The sequence below is a fragment of the Dermacentor variabilis genome, chromosome 2, assembly GCF_050947875.1.
Source record: "Dermacentor variabilis isolate Ectoservices chromosome 2, ASM5094787v1, whole genome shotgun sequence".
Lineage (NCBI taxonomy): Eukaryota > Metazoa > Arthropoda > Arachnida > Ixodida > Ixodidae > Dermacentor > Dermacentor variabilis.
This window is the reverse complement of record NC_134569.1, coordinates 197088697-197105791: the sequence shown is the minus strand read 5'-3', so window position 1 is coordinate 197105791 and position 17095 is coordinate 197088697. Positions and strand designations below refer to the sequence as shown.

General features: G+C 44.3%; 1 pseudogene; it reads right to left on the bottom strand.

The window, feature by feature from the left end:
* Window positions 1-6039: 6039 nt before the first annotated feature.
* LOC142570622 (uncharacterized) lies at window positions 6040-15793 on the bottom strand (annotated as a pseudogene).
* Between the last annotated feature and the right edge of the window lie 1302 nt (window positions 15794-17095).

The following is a 17095-nucleotide window of genomic DNA, read 5'->3' as shown; positions in this document are numbered from 1 at the left end:
TCTGCGTCATTACAGACGCAATGTTTTCTAGCAGCGCGCGTGCGAAGCCTCTCGCCAGCCGCATGACTGTCGACTTCAAGCAAGAGCAATTGAACTAGTGTGCATTGCAAGCATTCTGTTGAAGCGCCGAGTGTGTCCAGTATTCCGCTAGCCACAGGCGAGCTGGGAATTTCAATGGACTAGTGAAGGGATAAACTCAAGCGACAGCCCGATGGCGCTGTAGTCACTGCGCTCGTCGGCTGCCTGCCCTCGTCTGTTCGCCATTCTGTTGTACATGCTTGCAGTTGACAGATTGCCAGTCGTTACGTTTGGGGGCGACAATGTAACAAGGGCGCACCGTGGTGCTTGCGAAAATAAAAATCGCGATCAACTCTGACGCCGGAGCTCTCGTCAACACAGAGCATATTGTAACACAAGCAAACAACACTTGCTTTTTGAAGGAAGTGCTTTTAAGTGCAGTGAGAAACTGCCCTTGAGCATACTCTTTCGGTTACTTGCTTTTCATAGAAACAAATGAACTAACATTCCAACTATAATGAGCATTTGTTCACCATAAAGTTGGAAAAATCATCGATGACGCGCACTGGACAGCCAATTGGATAGATCGGCCTACTAGAGTCATTAGGGAAACTTGCATCAAATGGTCAGGGGCGGCTGAAAATTCAGCCAAGTGGCGGGCTGCGATCAGTAGCGATGTACATTCTTTACACTTTATAATAAGGTACAGGCTTTATGTGCAGCACTTAGATGCATCAATTAATGATCAGGATGACCTACTAAACAACACAGTATGTTTGTGCAAAATCGTGAAAATCGTTTCAAGGTTCCTTTAGCACTGTGCTACGCTATACAAACTAAACTAATACAGCTGAAAAGCCAGATGATGGAGCTGCACAACTTGAATGACCTGTTCCAGCAAATAAGCAATGGTAGTCTTGAAACAAGGTAGTTCATTCAACTCTGTTTATGAATGTACACCATAACAAAATCAACACCACTCTGACAGCTGTTGTGCTGAAAGTGCAACATTGATTGCATACCTATAGGCTTAAGCATACAAGCAATCAATTGCAGCCTGCAGAACACCTGCTATTAACACTGCGCTATACAAACTAAACTAATTAACACAGCAGAAAAGCCAGATGACGGAGGTGCACATCTTGAATGACCTATTCCAGCAAATAAGCATTGAAAATCTTTGAACACGGCAGTTAATTTTGTTGTATTTATGAACGCAGATCCACATCAATGCCGCTCTGGCAGTCAACAGTTGCCGCGGTTAACCTGCAACTGTAAGCATAAGCATACAAAGCCAGAACGGGACACAGGGCTTGAAACACTGATTACATTGCTTGGACTGTGGCAGGAGAGAGGGCATGGAAGGATCGTCATCTGCACATGCTAGCTAAGGGGGCAGTTTGGCTTAGGTCGTGGCAGTGAGACAATGCAGTATTTCAATTTTTCTCGTATCCTCTAATATTGAACATTATTTAAAAATTATTGCAGTACAACACTTCCAGCATGGTGCCTTACAGCTTGCAGGGTGTATAAGTGTCGTGATATCATGATGTAGATAGCGGTTACGCAATGGCAGGATATTGCAATGTTTTGATGCTTGCCACGACTCGCTCTGTCGCCTCCTATGCTGCTAGTGGTTGCGATACCTAGGAATAGCCGTAAGGCCCACCAGACATAAAACTGCAGGCACATTTGTAGGACCCCGATTGTCACAGCTGTATGTCTCAACTATGAAGAAGACTCACTACACAGCCACATCGCCAACGCACGGCTTGGTTCTGCTCACGCTGTTGGTTGCTGGCATCTTTTGGGGCCGCCTCGACTGCCTCGCCATTCTCAGTAGCTGTTCACGGCGTTGTTTATATGGTCGAGTTTATTCCTGCCTGCTCGCATGACGTCAGCCTCGGATGGGACTTCTTATCCCGTCATAAAGCCGTAATCGACTGCGCACGCACTCAAGTTGAGTTTTCCCCTCTGTGTTACGCACCATTGAACGAAGGTCGTGATTGCCCTTCTAAACCTGCCATGCGCGAGGATAGATATTCCGCCTGGCTCCTTCGCCCTAGTACCCATATCCTGCGACGTCATCACTCATGCAAGAGTCCTCTTCACGCCGTCCTACCTGTTCATGAGCCATAAAGCTCTACCAGTACCCTTCGCAATTCAGAGATCACTGGCAGCGGCAGCAATATATACTTTTGCAATCTCCTCTGCCCACGTATTATGCTGCTCGTTAGTCTATGCCTTGGCTTCGAGGAATACCTCGACTCTTCGTCTTTGGGTGACGTCCCCAGAGACACTTTCGATGTCGACTCCGGCCAACCATCTGCGATTTGGGCTCTTAAGGAGACGTCCAGGGATGTGTTCTCGAGTGCCGTCACCGATACCATCCCACATGCCGAACGTCTCAACCTTCATCTCCTGCACCACTTCAGAATTTCATTCTGTTGTACATGCTACCATCTAGTGAAGTCAGGGAGACATAGTTCCCCGTGACTGCGCGCGGTCGGTGATCTGGCAGGGCGTGCTCTTCTTCTTCTTGAACTAGAACATATCTGAGACACCATTAAACATGTGCGTACGCGACTCCTCGTCTGGCCGTTTCGCTCTTCCTTCCTGGCTGCAACATGGTGCCAGAAGAACACGTTCTACCAGCGGACATCGGCTCCTCTTCCTCCTCCATGTAAACGATGCCAGCAACGAAACGCCACCGGTGACCTGCTTCCTATACGCACATCTCAGGACTCAAGCAACGCGAATCCTTAACGTTCGAGGCCATGGCGTCATTCGTAATTCAACCGCCGGATGCCTTCAACTTTTCGTCATTGAACAAGTGGCCGCAGTGGAAACAAGGATTTGAACGTTGCCGAACCTCTTCAAGGTTGTGCATAAAGCCCGAGAAGCACCAAGTAGACGCGCTACTCTACATCATGGGCAAGCGAGGCGAGAAAATCTGCGCCACTTTGGCTCTCTCTGCAGAGAAGTTCAAGAAATTCGATGCAGCCGTGGAGCAGTTCGACAAATACTTTATTCTGCGACGCAACGTAACCTTTCAACGAGCCAGAGTGAACACCAGAGTGATTTCGTTACTGCGCTTCACACACTTTCGAAAGACTGCGACTTTAGCGCTCTTCGAGAAGAGGTCGTGCGTGACCGCCTCGTAGTTCGGATAAAAGATAAGCAGCTAGCCACCAGGCTATAGCTCGACGCAAACCTCACTCTTCAGAAGGCTCTTTCCATCCGCCAGATTGAGAGCGTCCATCAGCAACGAGGCGAGCTCCGCCAGGAAGTGCCATGTGTGAACAAAGTTGCGTCCGTTCCCCAATCCACTTCGGGTACTTCGAAACAGGACAAACGCGGCAGTTATTCACGTGGTGCAAGCAAGCCATTTTCATCCTCCGTTAAAAACAGCATGCAAAAACCATGCTGTTGGTGCGGTCAAGAGTGTCACCTTCGTACTCTTTGCGCAACTCGCTCGCAAGTCTGCAGGAATTGCCGGTAAAACGGCGATTACGCCTCCGTATACATTTTGCGGTGCCTCAATTGTGTCGAAACACAACAAATCAACTCAGAAGCAGGATTCTACGGAGTAATCAAGACGTCGGATGCTGTAACGCGAGAGGCCAGTCTTCGTTCAAGGTCAGCCAGTATATTTCAAAATTGGCACGGGCACCGACGAAACAGTCCTCCCGAAGCAAGTATTCCAGACACTCAAGGACACACTTTTTCTCTCAGCTCCTCCTCGCCAGCTGCATAGTCCAGACGGAAAGTTTCTTCGAGTCGCACGAGTGGCACAACTTATTGGAAGATTATTGTTAAAGATACCCCGAGCTGACTCGGCTCGGCAAACTTATGTACGCAGCTGTGGTCAACCACTGCATGTCATTTTTTGGACGCCACGGGATTTCCGAGGAAGTGGTTTCCGACAACGGCCCGCAGTTTTCCTGAACTGAGTTTTCACGCTTCGCTCAGGACTACACCTTCCAGCACATCACCTCTAGCCTTCACTATTCTAAGAGCAATGGACTTGTTCAGGCTGCGGTAAAAACCAAGACTTCCATGACAAAGCCGAGAGACCCTTACTTGCCCCTTCTAGCTTACAGGTCGACTCTTTTGAAGAATGGGTATCATCATCATGAGCCCGGTTACGCCCACTGCAGGGCAAAGGCCTCTCCCATATTTCTTCAACTACCCCGGTTATGTACTAATTGTGTCCGTGTTGTCCCTACAAACTTCTTAATCTCATCCGCTCACCTAACTTTCTGCCGCCCTCTGCTACGCTTCCCTTCCCTTGGAATGCATTCCGTAACTATTAATGACCATCGGCTATCTTCCCTCCTCATTACGTGTCCTGCCCATGCCCATTTCTTTTTCTCGATTCCAACTAAGATATCATTATCTCGCGTTTGATCCCTCACCCAATCAGCTCTTTTCTTATCCCTTAGCGTTACACCTATCATTCTTCTTTCCATAGCACGTTGCTTTGTCCTCAATTTAAGTAGAACCCTTTTCGTAAGCCTCCAGGTTTCTGCCCCGTACATGAGGACTGGTAAGACACAGCTGTTATACACTTTTCTCTTGAGGGATAATGGCAACCTGCTGTTCATGATCTGAGAATGCCTGTCAACCGCACCCCATCACATTCTTATTCTTCTGACTATTTCAGTTTTGACCAAGCTTCCTCTTAGTTCCAACAAGCTGACACCCCAACTGCCGGATCGAGAGAGCCTTTGGAAGTTCGAGGAACAGTACCGGAAACGTCAAAGAAAAGACTTCGAGAGACGTCACGGAGTCTGTTATCTGCCGGAGCTGTTCTACTGAGATGTCTGGTTGACAGACTTCAAGTGCAAAGCGACAGTACAAGCCCCACTTGATGAGCATCGGTCCTACTGGGTTAACACCGACACTGGTGCTGCACGCAGGAACAGGACCCAGCTGGTTCGCTATTCCATGCTAAAACGCACAGCTCGGCTATGCTCGCATTGCTGGTTGCGGCGCCTTTTTGGATGGTGCTTCGGGCTGCCTCGCCAATGCAGGTCGCTGTGCCCTGTACATAATAGGCCGCTAATAAACCTCTTCTCACAACGTTCAAGGGGGACCTCAATAGGTGGACAGGCTTCTGGGAAAAACGTGAACACACCATCTGCCTCAACGATTTGATGCAGCAGCAGCGATCTCGTGTTTGCCCACATTCGAATCATGCTACGCAGATGCCAGTGTGCTGTTGAAGGAAAGGTTCAGCGATCGAACAATATTATTCAGCACCATTAGACGGCACTGCAACCCCTTTCAAACGTAAACCAGCCAACAACATAACTGGTCTTCGAAGGTTATATGATGCAACATAGCTAAACATCCGCTGTCTACGTGCACTTAAATGAACACTAAAGGCAACTATTGAGTCAAGATAAAGTAATAGATTAGTGCTACTTGTACAGTTCCATTTCATTTTTAGAAAAAAAAAAGAAATGATTCAGATTGCCCTTGACAATGACAGGGGCGGTCGAAAGGTTTTCGTTCGACTCTGCCCCGCCCACGCTCTCTCGTTTCAGTAGTTTCGTTATCGCATAGTGCTGTGCTAGTTTTTCTGGCTTCGGAAAGTCGCACAAAATACAAGTAGCAGAGAATTCACCTTCCACGTGATTTTGCGGGATTCCCGAATGGTCTACGCCACTTTACCAAAAAGCAGCTGCAGTGGCAAATCCACTGCTCTGCCTTGCCTCAGTACCGCCGTCTGCCGGGTGCCGTCTTACTCACCGACGGCAGCAAAGGGCGGTGATGGTGTATGTAACGTCACCACTCCGCAATTTGGGTGTTGGGAGATCTTAATATTCAAAAAGGTATTCGGGCCCTTCAGATGCAATCTTCTCGTAAACTAAGTCTTGGCTCAAAACAAGCGTTGCAAAGTTTCTGAAATGGTATTTGAATAGACCACACTGACTTCTCATTGATGCTCTGTTGCAGAAGTTAATGCTAAGGGCATTTGCTCAAGTATTCTAAAGGGATTCTAGCGCTGAAATCTCATATGGAATGTGGTACCAGATACTCATCAAGTGACGGGGGGCAACCAAAAATGTCAGCCACTTGACTGCCATACCGACACGTATGGCAGTTGGAAAGAAGGGTTGCCGCACGGTAAATGCGCCCCACTCGCTGATGTGACAGTTTTTGGTTTTTGAGGAAGTCCACAAAAGCATACTCTGTGGCAACCTTTGCAAAGCCCTACTGCACAGCTTGTCGCACCCTGCTCATAACCTTGTTAAAGAATGCTTCATAAGGCTGCAGGGTAGTGCCTCCAAATGGCTTGCATAGGATTGGGAGCAAAGGATAGGCTGGGTCGCCATAAATGACAAACTTCCTGCCTATTGTGATTTTCTCAAAGTTCTCGTAGAGCTTGGTTTCCTTAAGAATGCCTGAAATGCAAGAATGTTTTTTTTAAGATCGCGCAGAAACAGTGGTGATGCACTTTACATTCACATACTAAAACAACTATTACATTATTAAGTAGAACTATGCTGATTCCAGGGATCAAGAGAAACACGTCTGGTCAGCAAATATTGAGCGCAGACAAAGCCGTTTTGACCAATTATAAATCTAACTGGGTCATTCAATATTGCAAACAAAATAATAAAATTTGGGTGGTATCTATAACACAACGTAAAACAGTAACTTTTTAGAAGATTTTTTTTTAATCTACACTTTCAAAAAACACGCTCTTAGTCTGTCGCCTTTTTTTTTACAGTGAGCGCGCTCTCTTTTTGCGTTTAGCACCACGTAGCCTAAAGTGTCACTCAAAGTCCTGTCCCCATAAGTGCCTTTACCTTCCCCGCTTAAAAGGGGTATAACTGTTTGTATTCCTGGAGTAATATCTAACTGCAAAGTTACGACAAAAAGCTTACTTAGAGGCTTTACAAGTGGACCGCTTCTATTAGGTGCGAAAGCGTTTCTATGCTGACCCAATGAGAAATATGTCACATAAGGCAGTGAATGGCTCAAACCCCCTTAAGCTAAGGTTCATAGCCTTTAAGCACAAAAGAAATGCAACGGCTCATACCTATGTGAGGCAGAGGCTGCAAGCACTCAGCTAAGTGTGGCGAATAGTGCGTACATTCATTCAAATCACCAATACAGCACAGAACATCATATGTTTTAATAAAGAACAAGCTCCACACAAGCATCAAAGCCATCAATAAAACACTGCTTATCCTCCTCAGCAAATGTAGTAATGGTTTTGCAACACCTTTTCTCAATTACCCATCAGTTAAGTAACACCAAATGCCGTCAGTTTGACTCCCAGAAATGTTTGAGGATTCTAGTGGCGTAATTAACACCCATGATCGCGTGTTTATGTGCTGTAATGAACTCTATCTTAATTAAACCTGTCTTATCATGTTCGCTATCAGACGTGCAGCGAACAATCAATGAAAGTTGATAAGAGTTTAGACTAGTCAGTTGAACTTCCATAATGCTGATAATGACACCAGGCTGCGTGGAGGTAAGCAAGTGGCACAATGCTTACGCATACTTAGAGAGCTACCTGAGGAAGTTCTGCATGAAATTTTTCTCATCTATATTAGCGATATCGAAAACTCTCTTTAACTCCACACCTATTCTCTATGCAGATGACAGGACAGTAGTAGGAATAGAGTCATCAATTTTTTCCTAAACTACATACCTTATAGAGCTCAACAATTTGACAGAATCGTGGAATCTCAACTATCCAGATTATTAAATCTAAAACTACATTTATGATCTTTAACTCTACCTTTTAAACTTCAGCCTACTCTCTAGCAATGACATTCTGAAAACTTACATTATGTGCTCTTAAGCAACGTTCCTTCCTATGTGTTATTTTAAACTCCAACGTAAAATATTCTATACTGATTTAGCACGTACCAAAAAATGGCCTATGGGCTAATAATCGTAATAAACGCGCCAATACTACAGCCGCCCTACGTTACTATCAATGTACTACACATTCATTCACAGTCATATTACTTACTATGTATCATCCTGGTGTAATACGTGTCCATCTGGTTAAGCCACTTTATCACCTTGGGTTCTTTATAAGCCAACGCCCTTGCACTGCTTCGGGAACATTAAATCCTTGTGTGAATGCTTATGGTTAAATCTTATGGCTATGACTTATGGTTCACTATACCTAATTATGATGCCATTTAAGAATATAAGCTTCATTGCAATTAATGTATATGAAATGTATGCCTTTACGATTCAAATAGCATGCTTCAAATAAGAACTTTGCTACCAGAAGTATGCAGCAACTAGGAAAATCATAGCCCAATTGGCCGCTGAAATAATTTGAGATCACCTGCCTAATGATTTAAAGCTATGCAGATGCTACGTTACATTTTAGAAAAAACTAATCCTGTTTCTAATAGAAGGTTGAGTTGATGGTCCTCATGTTTACTGCCACTATTTTGTTGTATATGAATTATGTTTTATAGCTGTGCTTAGTAGTCATTGCTAATGTGTATTCACTATTGTTCACTCACTTAATGCACCTCAAAACAGGTCGCCTTGCAGCTATGAGCTATGGGACCTCCTTCCGTATATTTCACCCAGTATGTACCACCTTTGCAAATAATAAACAGTCTTTGATTTGTTTGGAAGACACACTGCATTTCGCATGTGGCATTTTGTCCGGTCTGTTGTTTAGAAACAAGCTGTTGTGCTTGTCAAGATGTCAATTCGCAGAAGACGAATGTATATTTGAATGATCAATCTGCAGGTCTGCCAGTACACAGTTACTGCAACAACTGCTTTATTCCTGCCGAAATAAAGCGCCCCATTCCTTCTCCACGCTGTGCGATAGCTTTATTGCTACAGCCAAAGCACGACAGACGTGCAGACATGAAGTTTTCCTGCATTAAATTTGCCACAACTCGATGCCCGTTTCCCTGTTTCTATTTTCACTTGACATTTTAGGTTGTCTCAAGACTGTGGTTGCCACACTAATTCTCATGCAACAGTAATGCACTATTCTTGACTCATGTGCTGAAAAGTGGCTCTGTTTTATGATCATTCCATGCATTTGGACTGTAAGGCCAACAACCTAAGGGTCAAGTTTCAAACCATGAAGATATGCACTTCTTGTGGCGTTGTACAGCAAGCCTGATGTGTACAAGCATAAAATAAAACCAATGAGCTCTTCAAACGCCAACAAACTTAGTTCAGAGCTTTCAGTAATCATAAATGAAAGCAGCTACTTTGCCATAAAATAAATAAAAAGATTGGAAAATTTGGTAACCAATGTCTGAAAGCACACTGGAAATAAATTAACACGGAGGTTCAATTACCTCTGCAACTACATGCACGCAGTTTCTTGAGCTCTTGGATCGCATGCACTTACCCGCGTCATGACGTCGCCCTTTGAAAGGCCCATCCAGTTGGCAAACTATGCCATTTGGGCACATCACAGCTTGATATTTTTGCACGTGGTGCCTCTTGTGCCCTGAATAGTGCTCTTGCTGGTCCACCGTTGCGTGACAAATGTGACGTGCCGTCCCATCGATGAAGGCCTAGCAATTATCAAGTGGGGCACCCTTTGCATTGACAGTCTGAGAAAAAGAATAACAGCAGAAAATTGAGCACAGGAGGAAGGTTGAAAAGATGTGTTGTTGCATAGAAATTAAGGGTGGTAAAGTGAGCACACCTTGTCAAAGTGAGTTCCTCACTTGCAATACTAACATACCCACCTTCCCTCCCTCCCCAATTTTTCTAATGTGCAACCAGCACATTTTGACGTACATCTTCTCTGATGTGTTAAAAATGGAAGCAGACAAAGTGAAACAGCTTAACTGACTTATTTGAGCGAGGTCCTCAAGAAAATTAAGCTTAATTTTTTTTCCTTCGCGCATATTGTGCACACTGGTGTCGCCATTTGTTTTGCCCAACATGTCCAGTGGTAGCAAATAAAAAGCAACGTGCATCGAACTTTGGGTGTAATGAGCCCCCGGCATCCTTTTACTTCCATGTGCTGCATATTGTTACAGGCAACCATTCTGCCTAAGGAACTACAAGTTTCTCGATCGTGACTGGCTCCATGCAGCGAGTAACGCAAAAAAGCGAATCTCACTCAAGAATTTCGATGCAGACTGGGCTTGACTTCGATCGAGTGGCCGTGAGGCCGAGGTATCGGATGGCGCGTCCAACGTGCCGCGCTCGAGGGAACTTTTCATTTCTCGTAATGCTTAACATCTGCATGTACTTCGAGCTGTTGAATGTTATGCAGAAAAGCAACTTTACTGACTGCACAAAACATATTATTTATTTTTTTATTTTTTCATACTGGTCAACCCTCTGCTGAGCGTTCTTACAGGGAGGGTTTAAATACAGGCAGACCATATATACAGGTGCATCAAGAGGCAGCGGAATCGTAAAAATACATGTTTAAGAATTTTTCAAATTCACAAACATCACTGACATCTGCCGCAAAGCTTGGTATCGAGTTCCAGAGTTCAGTCACGGCAGGGAAAAAAGAAAATCGGAACACATCACTGTGAGCAAAGTATGGGCATAAAACATATTGATGATTAACACGACTGCTTCGTTTTCCTGGAAGCTGCACATACTCATCTTTGTTGATTTTTAACTGTCCATGTAGTAATCTAAAAAACACTTTCAGACGATTTTTTGCCTTCGTACTTCTAGTGTTTCCAGTTCTCAAGACTGCAACATCAGTGTAACGGAATCTAAACGGCGGTACTTTGAGCATATGAAGCGCGCGGCACGACGTTGAACTTTTTCTAACTTTGTAGTCATTTCTTTCTGATGAGGGCTCCAGATGACTGAGGCATATTCAAGTAAAGTAATACACTGTAATTATGATATACAGTGTATACAATTGTGATAAAGGAATATACTGTGATTATGATGAATAATTAGGCAATGCACAACCCAACATCTGGGCACGGCAGCAACAGCACGATGCGGATTCTTAATCCTTTCGTCTATCTTGTGCAGCTGATTTCTACTTCCCTGGTGATACCGACGACACGGGACGGCTCTGGCCCCATGACGCAGGGCATGATAGTGCGGCTGGGCAACCACTCCGGCTCCTTCCGCCCTGCGACGACAGCGGTCATCGAAACCTTCGTCTTCCACCGGAAGTCGACAGGGACGCCACACATTGACGGGACTCCCAGCTTGGACCAGGTGGCGCTTCGGTGCTACTTAAAGCGGGACTGGACCGGCACGCACTTCACTGGGCACGGCAGCAACAGCACGATGCGGATTCTTAATCCTTTCGTCTATCTTGTGCAGGTAAGGCGTTACGGCAAATGTATTCGCTCAAATGATCCGTTCCTTGTTATGCTGCCGTGCCCAAGGCTGCTGTGTCCTATACTGTGTGATTTGGCAATGCACGCGGCGGAATTACTGCTACTGGCTGGAGACGTCGAAACAAACCCCGGCCCAGACCTTGAACAGATCTCCAGACAGCTCCAGGCGATTGCCGGAGACATAAAAAGCATTAAAGAGGATCGACTAACATCAATTGAAACGAAACTGGAAAACATGGCTGCCCTTGACCAAAAAATGTTGGACTACATAAACCAGGTCACCAACCTGCAGAAGGTTGTTTCCTCGCTTGAACTAAAACTGGATGATTTGGAAAATCGCTCGAGACGGTGTAATCTTTTAGTTTATGGAATTCCAGAAGTTGAAGAAGAAGACAACGAATCCCTTGAACAAACTTTTAATGAAAGCATTGCCAAGAACATTCTTCAAATTCAACCTGTCGCCATTGAACGCATTCATAGGATAGGAAAACCTTCACGCGAGAAAACCAGGCCTGTAGTTCTTAAACTTCTTGACTTCCGTGAAAAGACTCTCGTGCTAAAAAACTGTCGCAAACTTAAAAATACTGAATACGCGATCAGTGAAGATTTCTCTGTCCGAGTAGGCGACATAAGGAAAAAAACTGTGGGTTAGTGTAAAATCAATGAAAGATTCCGGTGCAAAGGTGGCGCTCCTTTACGATAAAGTCCGAATCAACGGAGAATTGTTCCAGTGGGATGAAGAAAAGAACTGCCGGGTACCTGTAAAGGCACAGACAAATGCGAGTAAAGGCCAAAAAAACCAGGAAGGAATTAGACCACACCTACGCGCCCGACCGCCCCAAAAACGAAACAAATAACCTTTGCAAACGTAAATGCGCGTAGTATCTTGAATAAGCTTAACGCACTAGAGTCTCTTCTTATCAGCCTAGAGCCCGACTTTATGGCGATTACAGAAACGTGGCTTACAGATGACATACAGGACAAAGAAATAGCCCCACCCGACTATGTGATTGTGCGCAAAGACAGATTAACGCGAGGAGGAGGAGTTGCTTTACTAATAAATAAAAAGATTCCTTTCACTATCTTACCAGAAGTCGAAAATGCTGAAGCACTTTTTTGCAAACTTAGTTTTGGTGCAACGTCTATCAGTGTCGGTTGTATATACCGTAGCCCTTCGACTGATGAACGCGAAGTGACATCATTATATCAGTATATGGAACTTCATGTACCAAAATCCCGGCTGATCCTTCTCGGGGATTTCAACCTTCCTGATATCGACTGGCCAACCATGAGTTATCGCTCTCCTTGTTCAGAAATTGTTTTTGATATTATGCTTAGTTTTGACTTGTCACAAGTTGTCAACGAGCCCACACGTGTTCAAGGCAATGCATCCAACATTCTTGACCTCATCTTTCTGAGCAACCACTTTTCGATCAATAAAACTAACTTAGCAGTGCTAGATGGAATATCAGATCACAAATTAACATTATGCACTACTCCCATTCAGGCCGCAACAAATCTTTCTATTTGCCAAACTAGTTATCCAGACTTTATAAAAGCTGACGACTCAAGCATAGCCAATTACTTAGTTTTGGAGTATCAGTCATTTGAAGAACTCGCTAATTCTTCAGACACTGATATAGACGCAATATGGGAACGATTTAAAGCCATTGTATCCCACTGCATCAATAACTATATTCCAATAAGAACCAAACAAACTAATAAAAATAACCCATGGATAACACGTGATGTCATTCATGCAAAGCGCAAAGTGAAGCGACTAAGACAATTGCTCAAAACAAAAAAAGGCCCTCAACATAAACGTAAACTCACGTGTGCTGTCAATGAAATGAAAGCAAAGATTAGTACAGCGAAAGCACATTTCTTTTCAGTTACGCTTCCTAACTTTTTAAAGCATTCCCCTGGAAAGTTTTGGAAGTATCTTAGCCCCCAAAAACAAAGCAACACCCTCAATTCTCAGGAACAAAATTTAAGTTTTGCAAATTCATTAAATACATACTTCCAGTCTGTGTTCACTGCTGACGATGGTCGCATTCCGGAGGTGAATCACTACAACCAGAGACCACTAGGCATGCCAACGATAACTGAGTTAGGAGTCCTGAACTTATTACTATCAATAGACACAAAAAAAGGAAACGGCCCGGACAATATTCCCAACACTTTTCTTCAAAGATATGCCGAAGTCAACGCGAAATATCTACATCTAATATTTAACAAATCCTTATCAACATGTAGCCTTGCAAAGGAATGGAAAATAGCGAAAGTAATCCCCGTTCATAAAGCAGGAAGCAAAAGTGATGTTGGTAATTAGAGACCAATATCGCTAACGTCCACTGTAGGGAAATTATTAGAGCATATCATATTAAAGCATATCACGAACTATCTAGAGCAAGCAGAAATATCATCGCCTATCCAGCATGGCTTCCGGCGGGGACTTTCAACAATAACCCAATTACTTGAAGTAACGCATGACTTATCCCAAAGCATTGATAATCAAAAACAAGTTGACTTAATAGCATTAGATTTTTCAAAGGCGTTTGATGGAGTAAACCATCGAAAACTAATCAGCAAACTGAAAACAACTTTAGGCGATGGTTCTATTGTCAATTGGATTGAAGATTACCTAACCAACCGGTTTCAGTATGTTGTTGTTAACAATGAAATTTCTTCCATTGTACCAGTTACATCGGGGGTGCCTCAAGGGTGTGTCCTTGCTCCCACTTTATTCCTTATATTTATTAATGATTTACCCTCTAACATCCGCGTTAAAATGAAGCTTTTTGCCGACGACTGCATTCTTTATAATGAAATTAACTCTATGAATGACCACGTTTATTTAAACAGCGCCCTTCACGAGGTAGTGAAGTGGTGTAAAAAGTGGCAGATGGAGCTGAACATTAAAAAAACTGCCTTTTTATCTATAACCCGCAAAAAACATAGGTCAGACTTCGAATACACAATCAATAATATACCGCTCACCCGAGTTCATGAGCTTAAATATCTTGGCTTGATCATTTCACATGACCTAAGATGGGAATCTCATATTAACAGTATCATACCATCTGCTTTAAAACGGCTGTTCTTCCTCAGAAGAAGACTTCGAGCTGCGCCACCGGAAATTAAACTGCTATCATACAACGCATTTATTCGCCCAGTTCTCGAATATGGTAACACAATTTGGTTTCCTTATACACAACAGCTTATTAACAAACTAGAAGGAGTGCAGCGAAAGGCAATTAGATTCATCTTTAACAAATACAGGAATAGCGATTCACCTACCCAACTGCTAAAACAAGCCGGTATTCCTACTCTGCGAAACCGCGCCAAGCTAGCAAGACTAAAATTATTGTTCCAATTGATACACAATGCATTACGAATAAATACTTCGTTATATATATCCCTAGCTGACACCAGACCTTCCCGCCATAAGCATTCATTAACACTCAAAGAATATGCATTTCGCACTGACTGTTTTAGATATTCGTTCTTTCCTCTTGCAATAAGAGAATGGAATAGCCTGGGCCCCTTCATAACGACTAACACATCGTTGCCGAAATTTATAACCCTTGTAGAAGAGCTGTTGTGTAATAATTAGATTACGTTAGCCGGAAATAACACCACTCAAGTCATTGTATAAAATGAAATCTGTATGAGCATTGTATTTGCCTACGTAATTTCACCCCCTTTTGCCAAATGAAATGTACCCTTGTTTTATTTCCTACCATATGTGTAAATCTGCTTTGTGTCAATTGCAAATATTGTTGAAATCATGTAAACCTGTTTTTATCGCTATTTGTGAGTGTATAATATATGCCCAACCTGTAAATATCCCGCTGGGATTGACAGTATCTGAAATAAATAAACATCATAATGCACTTCTGTTTATGGAGTGGCCGACGCCTTCGAATAAAGTTGCGTAAATGTGACTCATGTATCGACAAGCCATCGTGATTCGTGCTTGAAGGAGTTTTACTAGGCCGACTCACCTCGGAGAATTTCTCGACGGCGAGCAAGTTTAGCCACTTGTGCATAGTCCTTTCAGCCAGCAGGTGGTCGAAGTAGTGCTCCATATGAGCTACCACTGAAGGCACGACGCTTAACAGCACAGAGCTGTGCCTGTTAGGCAAGAGCTCCAGCTCGCACAAACGGTTGGGGTAGGCCAGGCGTCGAAGTGTCATACAGAGCGCCTCGTTACCTGGAACCCGGACGAGCTGGGCAGTGACAACCTCTTCGAAAATCAGCAGAGCCGATGCAAGGTCTCCCAAGCCCACCTTTCGAAAGCGAAACAAGTGGTAAAACTCATCGCTGTCTATCGTCTCCACATCCAGAAAACCGCGGTCGTGTAAATTACGGCGAGGCTCTGGCTCCGGTTGTAGGAGGCGAATGTCGCCTATTTGTCTGCGTATCAGAGAGCGCAGTATGAGATCGTCGCTGAACAGGCCGCGATGTGACATATGCACTTAGTCAACTTCACCTATGCGGTGCCCAAAGAGAAAACGTCCAAAACAACGCAGACTTGCAACGCGGTCCTGCAGAAGCCTAACCACGTACAGTGAGCCGTCGCAGTGACCCAACAGCCAACCGGCTAACCACGTGTGCATGCCCGTAACCATAAAACAAGATTTGGGCTTGGCAGCAAAATTAAATACTGCTAGTCAAAGGCTTATAGACGTTTTGCATATATCATCATCATCGTCAGCCTGGTTACGCCCACTGCAGGGCAAAGGCCTCTCCCATACTTCTCCAACAACCCCGGTCATGTACTAATTGTGGCCATGCCGTCCCTGCAAACTTCTTAATCTCATCCGCCCACCTAACTTTCTGCCGCCCCCTGCTACGCTTCCCTTCCCTTGTGATCCAGTCCGTAACCCTTAATGACCATCGGCTATCTTCCCTCCTCATTACATGTCCTGCCCATGCCCATTTCTTTTTCTTGATTTCAACTAAGATGTCATTAACTCGCGTTTGTTCCCTCACCCAATCTGCTCTTTTCTTATCCCTTAATGTTACACCTATCATTCTTCTTTCCATAGCTCGTTGTGTCGTCCTCAATTTGAGTAGAACCCTTTTCGTAAGCCTCCAGGTTTCTGCCCCGTAGGTGAGTACTGGTAAGACACAGCTATTATATACTTTTCTCTTGAGGGATAACGGCAACCTGCTGTTCATGATTTGGGAATGTCTGCCAAACGCACTCCAGCCCATTCTTATTCTTCTGATTATTTCCGTCTCATGATCCAGATCCGCCGTCACTACCTGCCCTAAGTAGATGTATTCCCTTACGACTTCCAGTGCCTCGCTGCCTATTGTAAGTTGCTGTTCTCTCCCGAGACTGTTAAGCATTACTTTAGTTTTCTGCATATTAATTTTTAGACCCACTCTTCTGCTTTCTCTCTCCAGGCCCGTCAGCATGCATTGCAATTGGTCCCCTGAGTTACTAAGCAAGGCAATATCATCAGCGAATCGCAAGTTACTAAGGTATTCTCCATTAACTTTTATCCCCAATTCTTCCCAATCCAGGTCTCTGAATACCTCCTGTAAACACGCTGTGAATAGCATTGGAGATATCGTATCTCCCTGCCTGACGCCTTTCTTTATTCAGATTTTGTTGCTTGCTTTATGGAGGACTACGGTGGCTGTGGAGCCGCTATAGATATCTTCCAGTATTTTTACATATGGCTCATCTACACCCTGATTCCGTAATGCCTCCATGACTGCTGAGGTTTCGACTGAATCAAACTCTTTCTCGTAATCAAGGA